Source organism: Podarcis bocagei, assembly GCF_964188305.1.
Source record: "Podarcis bocagei genome assembly, chromosome: 17".
In the NCBI taxonomy this organism is placed as follows: domain Eukaryota; kingdom Metazoa; phylum Chordata; class Lepidosauria; order Squamata; family Lacertidae; genus Podarcis; species Podarcis bocagei.
The window spans coordinates 34,636,948-34,644,539 of NC_138143.1; the positions used below are offsets into that span (position 1 = coordinate 34,636,948).

Below are 7,592 nucleotides of genomic sequence, written 5' to 3' on the forward strand. Positions count from 1 at the left end.
CCTATAATCCTGTGATGTTCCCTGGCATGACGGACAATGGTTTCAGGTGTTGCAGCAGGTACAAACTGTTCATTAAAAACAAATCATAGCAGGGTCATTGGCCCTCTGGCAGGACTGCTTGCTCAAAGGTCAGTTATTTTGGATCAGGTGGTAAATTATTCCTTGTTTCTCTGGCGGATCCCCAAGCCATAGTAGTTAACGGATGCCAGTTCTAGGCTCCATATGTGTGGCACAGTGATTTAATTACGATAATTGCCCTTGGCTTCTGCCTTACCTTGGGGTATGGGTTCAAATCCAGATTCCAGCAGATGTGGGACAAATCGTAGCTTGCAGGTGTGTGCATAATATCTCTGGTATCTCCAGTATAAAGATATATATATGAAGCCACACTGCTAGTCCCTGAGCCAGAAGTGGGGAACCTGTGGCTCCCCAGCTATTGCTGAACTACAACTCCCCTCATCCCTCACTATTGGCCATGCTGATTGGGAGCATCTGAAGAGTCACAGGTTCCCCATACTTGCCCTAAGCCTAGTATTGTCCCTTCTGACTCGGGGGGTCTTTCTCATTCCTGCTACGTGAGCTCCTTTTAAGATTTAAGGGCTGAAATTTGGACCTTCTATGTGCAAAAAAGGTCCGTATAGTAAAAGCTATGGTTTTCCCAGTAGTGATGTATGGAAGTGAGAGCTGGACCATAAAGGAGGCTGATCGCCGAAGAATTGATGCTTTTGAATTCTGGTGCTGGAGGAGACTCTTGAGAGTCCCATGGACTGCAAGAAGATCAAACGTATCCATTCTGAAGGAAATCAGCCCTGAGTGCTCACTGGAAGGACAGATCCTGAAGCCGAGACTCCAACACTTTGGCCACCTCATGAGAAGAGAAGACTCCCTGGAAAAGACCCTGATGTTGGGAAAGATGGAGGGCACAAGGAGAAGGGGACGACAGAGGACGAGATGGTGGGACAGTGTTCTCGAAGCTACCAGCCTGAGTTTGACCAAACTGCGGGAGGCAGTGGAAGACAGGAGTGCCTGGCGTGCTGTGGTCCATGGGGTCACGAAGAGTCGGTCACGACTAAACGACTAAACAACAACAATGTGCAAAAACATGTGCTCTCTGTCTCGCTTTCTCACTCTGAGCTACAAACTCTCCCATGTTGTGAGGCTAGAAAAGACTCCCTTGGCTTCTGAAAAGCTGCCACCAATCAGACTGGGAATCTAACCTGTATTTGTTTAGGACTACAGCTCCCATTATCCCTAATCATTGACCATGTTGGCTACAGAAGATGGGGGGGATTGTAGTTTGCCACATGTGGCCTATGGCAACTTCATACCTTCTTGAATATAAGTGGACCTGGCTTGAGGTTAGTTTATGTGGCCTCGTGTCACAGGACTTGGCTCCTACCAACAATTTGAAGCTCATAGTTCTTCCAGGCCTCTCCATTTTAATCTTCACTAAATGTTCTCAGCCCAAAAGATACCAATGTGCGTATCTCCAACTCCTTTTGCTAGCGCAAAATGTCCCTTGCACCACCCTTTTACGTTTTGGCTGGGCAGGTACCCAGATCCTTTGCCATTTTGCAAAGGGACACCACCTGGCCACAATTCAGTCTTGCCAAATGTCAAAGGTAATGCATGCCTAATGAACCGAGATACTTTAAATAATCCATCGCTACGTGATTTAATGCTCTGGTGAACAGATCACTTTTATCTTGATAACCTAATCAAAGCAGTACTTTTTAAATAAATAAAAAAAGAACAAAAAACCAGGCATTGTGTATTGAGAAAGTTGGGAGTGTCACAAAAAATGAGAGTTTATGATGCCTGCTAGCAGAAGGAAAGGAGATGTGGGTGGAGTCAGGAATTTGCCAGCATGGACTCATTGTAATCGTCATGGCGTTTTTTAGAGGAACTGTGAAACTTTTAGACGAACTGTAAAACTTTCCGCTCTGAGCTGGCTTTCAGTGGCCAAGGTTAAGTAACTTGGGTGGTCATTTTCATTTGACTGGTGCGTGTGTTTTAACTCTTCCCTGTTTATAGGTGGGGTAGGCAGTTCTGCAATGGTTCCATATGTTGCACACCACTCTGATCTCTGAGCAGTGGGAGATGCCAGGAGCTTAATCCAGGGCTCGTATCTCCTTTGGAATAAGGCACAGTGGAACCTGGTGATATATGGTTTATTTGCACATATATACAACCTGGTGCTGTGGGTTAAACCACAGAGCCTAGGACTTGCTGATCAGAAGGTCGGCAGTTCGAATCCCCGTGACGGGTTGAGCTCCCGTTGCTCGGTCCCTGCTCCTGCCAACCTAGCAGTTCAAAAGCACAAAGTGCAAGTAGATAAATAGGTACTGCTCTGGCGGGAAGGTAAACGGCGTTTCCATGCGCTGCTCTGGTTCGCCAGAAGCAGCTTAGTCATGCTGGCCACATGACCCGGAAGCTGTACACTGGCTCCCTCGGCCAATAACGCGAGATGAGCACCGCAACCCCCGAGTCGTCCACAATGGACCTAATGGTCGGGGGTCCCTTTACCTTTATGTTACAACCTGAGCCTACAATAATTATTATTATTATTATTATTATTATTATTATTATTATTATTATTATTTATTTGTACCCCGCCCATCCAGCTGGGTTTCCCCAGCCACTCTGGGCAGCTTCCACAAAGACCAAAAATACACTAAGATGTCACACAAACTTCCCGGAACTGCCTTAAGATGTCTTCTGAATGTCAGGTAGTTATTTATCTCTTTGACATCCGATGGGAGGGTGTTCCACAGGGTGGGCGCCACTACTGAGAAGGCCTTCTGCCTGGTTCCCTGTAGCTTTGCTTCTCGCAATGAGGGAACCGCCAGAAGGCCCTCGGCGCTGGACCTCAGCGTCCGGGCAGAACGATGGGGGTGGAGACGCTCCTTCAGGTATACTGGGCCGTTTAGGTTTTTAAAGGTCAACACCAACACTTTGGAGGGGTTCACAGCATTAACACCTCAAGAGGAACTTATTTATTCCATACCCACAGCCTTGGATTCCAGAAGAAATCAGGCATGGCTCTCTCTCTCAGCTGCCCAGCCTGATTCATCCTGCTTCTGGTTTCCAGCTCACAAAACTAAACTCTGTTAGTCTTTCCAACGAACACACAGACTGTGTCCAGCTAACAAACTGTGCCCATTTACCTTCTGGCACAGAACCACTTCCTTTGTTACCTTAAAGATCCATGCTTATTGGGCCATTACCACGCTGGCCTGTCTATTCGAGCAATTGAATCCAAGCTGGATTCTGGAATTAGAAGGGCGGCATACAGTCTACCCCCTCTTAATGCATAACACTTCCTCTCCACAAAAGAACAAGGCATCTGTCCCCAGATGTACAAACAAACAGTGGAATATAGCTTCCCTGTAGAAAAATAATCAAGGCATTAGAACACACGTCCTCAAAAAGTCATAATACATCCATGGGCTGGAGACTTGGGTGAGAAAAGGATGTGCCAAACTTTCAGGGTGATACACACACATAAAGGGATAACCCTCCACTGCTCATACAGGGTTTGTGTTTCCTTTTGGGAATGAGGCATAGCAGAGGCTATAGTGTCTATGATATAGAGTGGTGCCTTGGTTCTCAAATGCTTTGGTTCTCAAACTCAGAAAACCCGGAAGTGTTCCAGTTTTCAAACGTTTTTCGGAAGCTGAACATCCAATGCGGCTGTCGGCTATTGTTTCCGGGGCACCTGCACCAAGCAGAGAAGCTGCGCCTTGCTTTTCCAACATTTCGGAAGTCAAATGGACTTCTGGAACTGACTAAGTTTGGCGCTTTTGTTTTTGCTATTTATTTTGCATTTTTGTTTTTTGAGGCTTTATTTGATTAATTTGTTTTTGTGACTGTGTGGAACCCAGTTCAGCTATTGATTGATTGATTGATTGATTGAGTGAGTGACTGTGGAAATGGATAAAAGTCCCCCATCCAAACAATGACTATCATCAGTGTAGGTAAGAAAAAAAATAATTTTAATTTTTATCATCTACAATACTGTCTTATTTATTTTATAGTGCAGTACATTGATTATTGCTTTCATTTTATGGATCAATAGTCACGTTAGATAGTAAAATTCATGTTAAATTGCTGTTTTAGGGGTTGTTTTTAAAAGTCTGGAACGGATTAATTCATTTTGCATTACTTTTTATGGGAAAGCGCACCTTGGTTTTGGAACACTTTGGTTTTGGAGCGGCCTTCCGGAATGGATTAAGTTTGAGAACCAAGGTACCACTGTATGGTTTATTTGGACATATATACAATCAAAGCCTACGTTGGAGGGGTTTCACAACATCAACACCCCGAAAGAGTATCGTTTCTCGCATAGCCACAGCCTTTGATGTAAGCAGAGACCTGGGACAGTCTCTTTATCTGCTTGTTTCTAGGTCACATCACAGCAAAACTCAACTCCATACTTCAAACTAAGAGTTGAAGTACGGGCCCCACTTATTTCCATCTAGCACAGATTCCCCTTTCCTTTGTTCTCGTAATACTCGGGTGATCACCTCAACAGGAAGCTAACCTGGCTTGATTAGCTTTTCACCCTTGCTGTATCCAGGGATTAGAGGTGTGCAGCACCTACAAACTCATAACAACACATTTTTAATGCGTATAGCAGTGTTTCCCAAACTTGGGCCTCCAGCTGTTTTTGAACTACAGTTCCCATCATTCCTGGCCACTGATCCGCCTAGCTAGGGATGCTGGGTCTTGTAGTCCAAAAGCAGCAGGAGACACAAGTCTGGGAAACACTGGCTTATAGTCTAATAACGCTTTATTGAAACTGTTGGGAGGGATTTTCAGCAGATCTGGAGGGTCAAAGGTTTCCCACACCTGATTTTGCCCAATAACTTCTGCATTCATATGCAGCTGTTCTCCAGGATTTGAAACTGGTCTACCTGGAAAGGCATGGGGTTCAATGCGCTAAGCTCTGCCACACTTTATGTGCACATGTGCTTTGCCACCAAGATAGGCTTCCTCCCTGGTCTTTCTCAGATGGAATAGTACTGTCCAATGCAAGTTCAGGGATAATATACTGTTACAAGATGGCTCCCAATCTTTCTTCTCTCTTCTCCTTCCCGGAACACCTTGCAAAAAACTTCCTTGCCACTCCAAACCAGTGCCGGATTTACGTATGAGTCAAACCAGCTATAGCTCAGGGCCCCACTCTCTTGGGGCCCCAAAAAAAACTTTAAAGAAGAAAACCCTGGATGTACATTTCCAAAATATAACATAAAAAACAAATAAAATAAAACCTACATACAGCAACAGTGTTTTGTTCCCTGTTCAGGGAAGTTTTTAACGTGTGACATTTTACTGTATTTTTGGTTTTTATGGAAGCCGCCCAGAGTGGCTGGGGAGGCCCAGCCAGATGGGCGGGGTATAAATAATAAATTATTATTATTATTATTATTATTATTATTATTATTATTATTATTGACTCCTATAAAATAAGTCATGGGCCCCGCCTGCTCCCTAAAATATCACTGGTTTGCTCATTTCTATATATAGGGTGCCTACCATTCTGCATGGACTGGTTGCATGGCAACATGCACAAATGACTTTAGATACCTCTTAGGTCAATAAATTACCATATAGCATATATTTCCACACAAGAAACAGCGACAATTTGTTGTTGACAAAGGACATCTGGACATCTAAAGGGCCCCATTACCTTTAGTAGCTTAGGGCCTCATCAAACCTAAATCCGGCCCTGCCCCAAACACGCACCCTATCAGCTTGGCACCGTCTTTCTCCCCAGGCCAAAGGATTCCTCTCAGATGGCCCATGAATTTCGTGGGGGGGGGGGAGGGTTAGCAAGAGACTAACAGGGCTGCCCTCTCTGGAATTGCAAGATGTTGTATTTCAGGCTGTGATGTGACCATTGGCAAGTAGGTGACGCTGTTGGGTCAAATTGCATTGCAACAGCTTTAAGTACAGGAGAGGAACACTGTTCACAGATTAGCGAGAGAATTTCCAAAGAAATGTGGGGAGCTGACCCCCATGTACCCCAAAAGGAACCATAGCTGTCAACCTTCCCTTTTTTTGCGGGAAATTCCCTTATTCCAGTGCCGTTTCCCGCTGCTATCCCGGATTGTTAGATATCCCATGGACTGATTCCTTATTTTCAAATCTGAAAGTTGACAGCTATGAAATGAACATGCATGCCTTGGGTGCTGGAAAAATGTCTTTGTCGGATATCTAGCAGAATATTTCCACCTGAAGCAGGTGTGCCAACTCTAGGGGACGGAGGTGTCCAGCCCCCTCAATATTAGACTGCAGGGTCTGGCGCCAGGGTTTAAATGAAATGAAATGAAAAATAAGATTGCGGGTTTGACTCGTGTCTGGGTGAACTGAGGAGTCTCTGCCCCCCAATAAAATATTTGAGGTGGTTGGAGGGGCCCCCAAGTATTGCCATTAAAATGGTGTGCGTGCACCGCGTCCTGTGATTGAATGTGTGGGGCGGGACTTACACCCCCCCCCATATTTTATTCAAGTTGGCACCCCTGGGCATGCCTGAGGTCCTTTGCACATGCTCAGGAGCATTATCTCACTGATTTTTCATGACTACTCTTCATCTATCCCTTGATCACTTCTTTTCCCGCACTGAAAAAAACTTGCCTCCTTGCCTGAGGAAACTGGAGAGGATAAATATATTCATTCCTCTTACAGGAGCTGAACAAAAACACTGCCTAATATATGGGATAGCAATCATCATTCGGTGACGACGGGGTGGCACTCTGCACATGCCCCAAGGCACTTCTGTATTGCTCCGGCTTGCAGAGGGGAACAGAACTTTCCTCAAGCAGGATTTAAGAGCTCAAGGAGATCTCCACTGGCTCAGGAGAAAGTCTTAACACCCTTTTTTTGCCACAACTGGCAACCTGGATGCCTCTGGAAAGGTTGCAAACAAGCCACAAAGGCAACAGCCGGCCCCTGTTGCTTGCCCTCTACCCTCTGACACTGAAATAGATGCTGTCCTTAACATGGAGGCCCTATTTAGCTGTTGTTTATTTAGCTACTTATTTAAAGCACAGATACGCTGCCTTCCCGAGGCAACAAACATAAAAAAGACATAAAAGCATAGGACCCAGGTACTCACGGGACCGCCTCTCCTGGTATGCCCCACGGAGGACCTTAAGGACCACAAATGACAACATTTTGGAGGTCCCAGTTGCAAGGTGGTTAGATTGGTCTCAACTAGGGCCAGGGCCTTTTCAGCACTGGCCCCGACTTGGTGGAACGCTCTGTCACAAGAGACTCCCTTGGAAAAGACCCTGATGTTGGGAAAGAGAAGGGGACGACAGAGGATGAGATGGTTGGACAGTGTTCTGGAAGCTACCAGCATGAGTTTGACCAAACCGCGGGAGGCAGTGGAAGCAGTGGCGTAGCGTGGGTTGTCAGCACCCGGGGCAAGGCAAGTAATTTGCGCCCCCTAACCCGTGGATTTGCGCCCCCTAACCCGTGGATTTGCGCCCCCTAACCCTAACCCCCAGATGTTGCGCCAGGTGCGGCCGCCCCCCCCCCTGTACCCCCCCCCACGCTACGCCACTGAGTGGAAGACAGAACTGCCT

General features: G+C 46.1%; 1 protein-coding gene across 1 annotated transcript in view; it reads left to right on the plus strand.

Annotated features, from left to right (window-relative positions):
* Positions 1-7,592, plus strand: part of SRP72 (signal recognition particle 72) — a 216,911-nt gene that overhangs the window by 65,485 nt on the left and 143,834 nt on the right. The gene's annotated exons all lie outside the window — the stretch shown is intronic.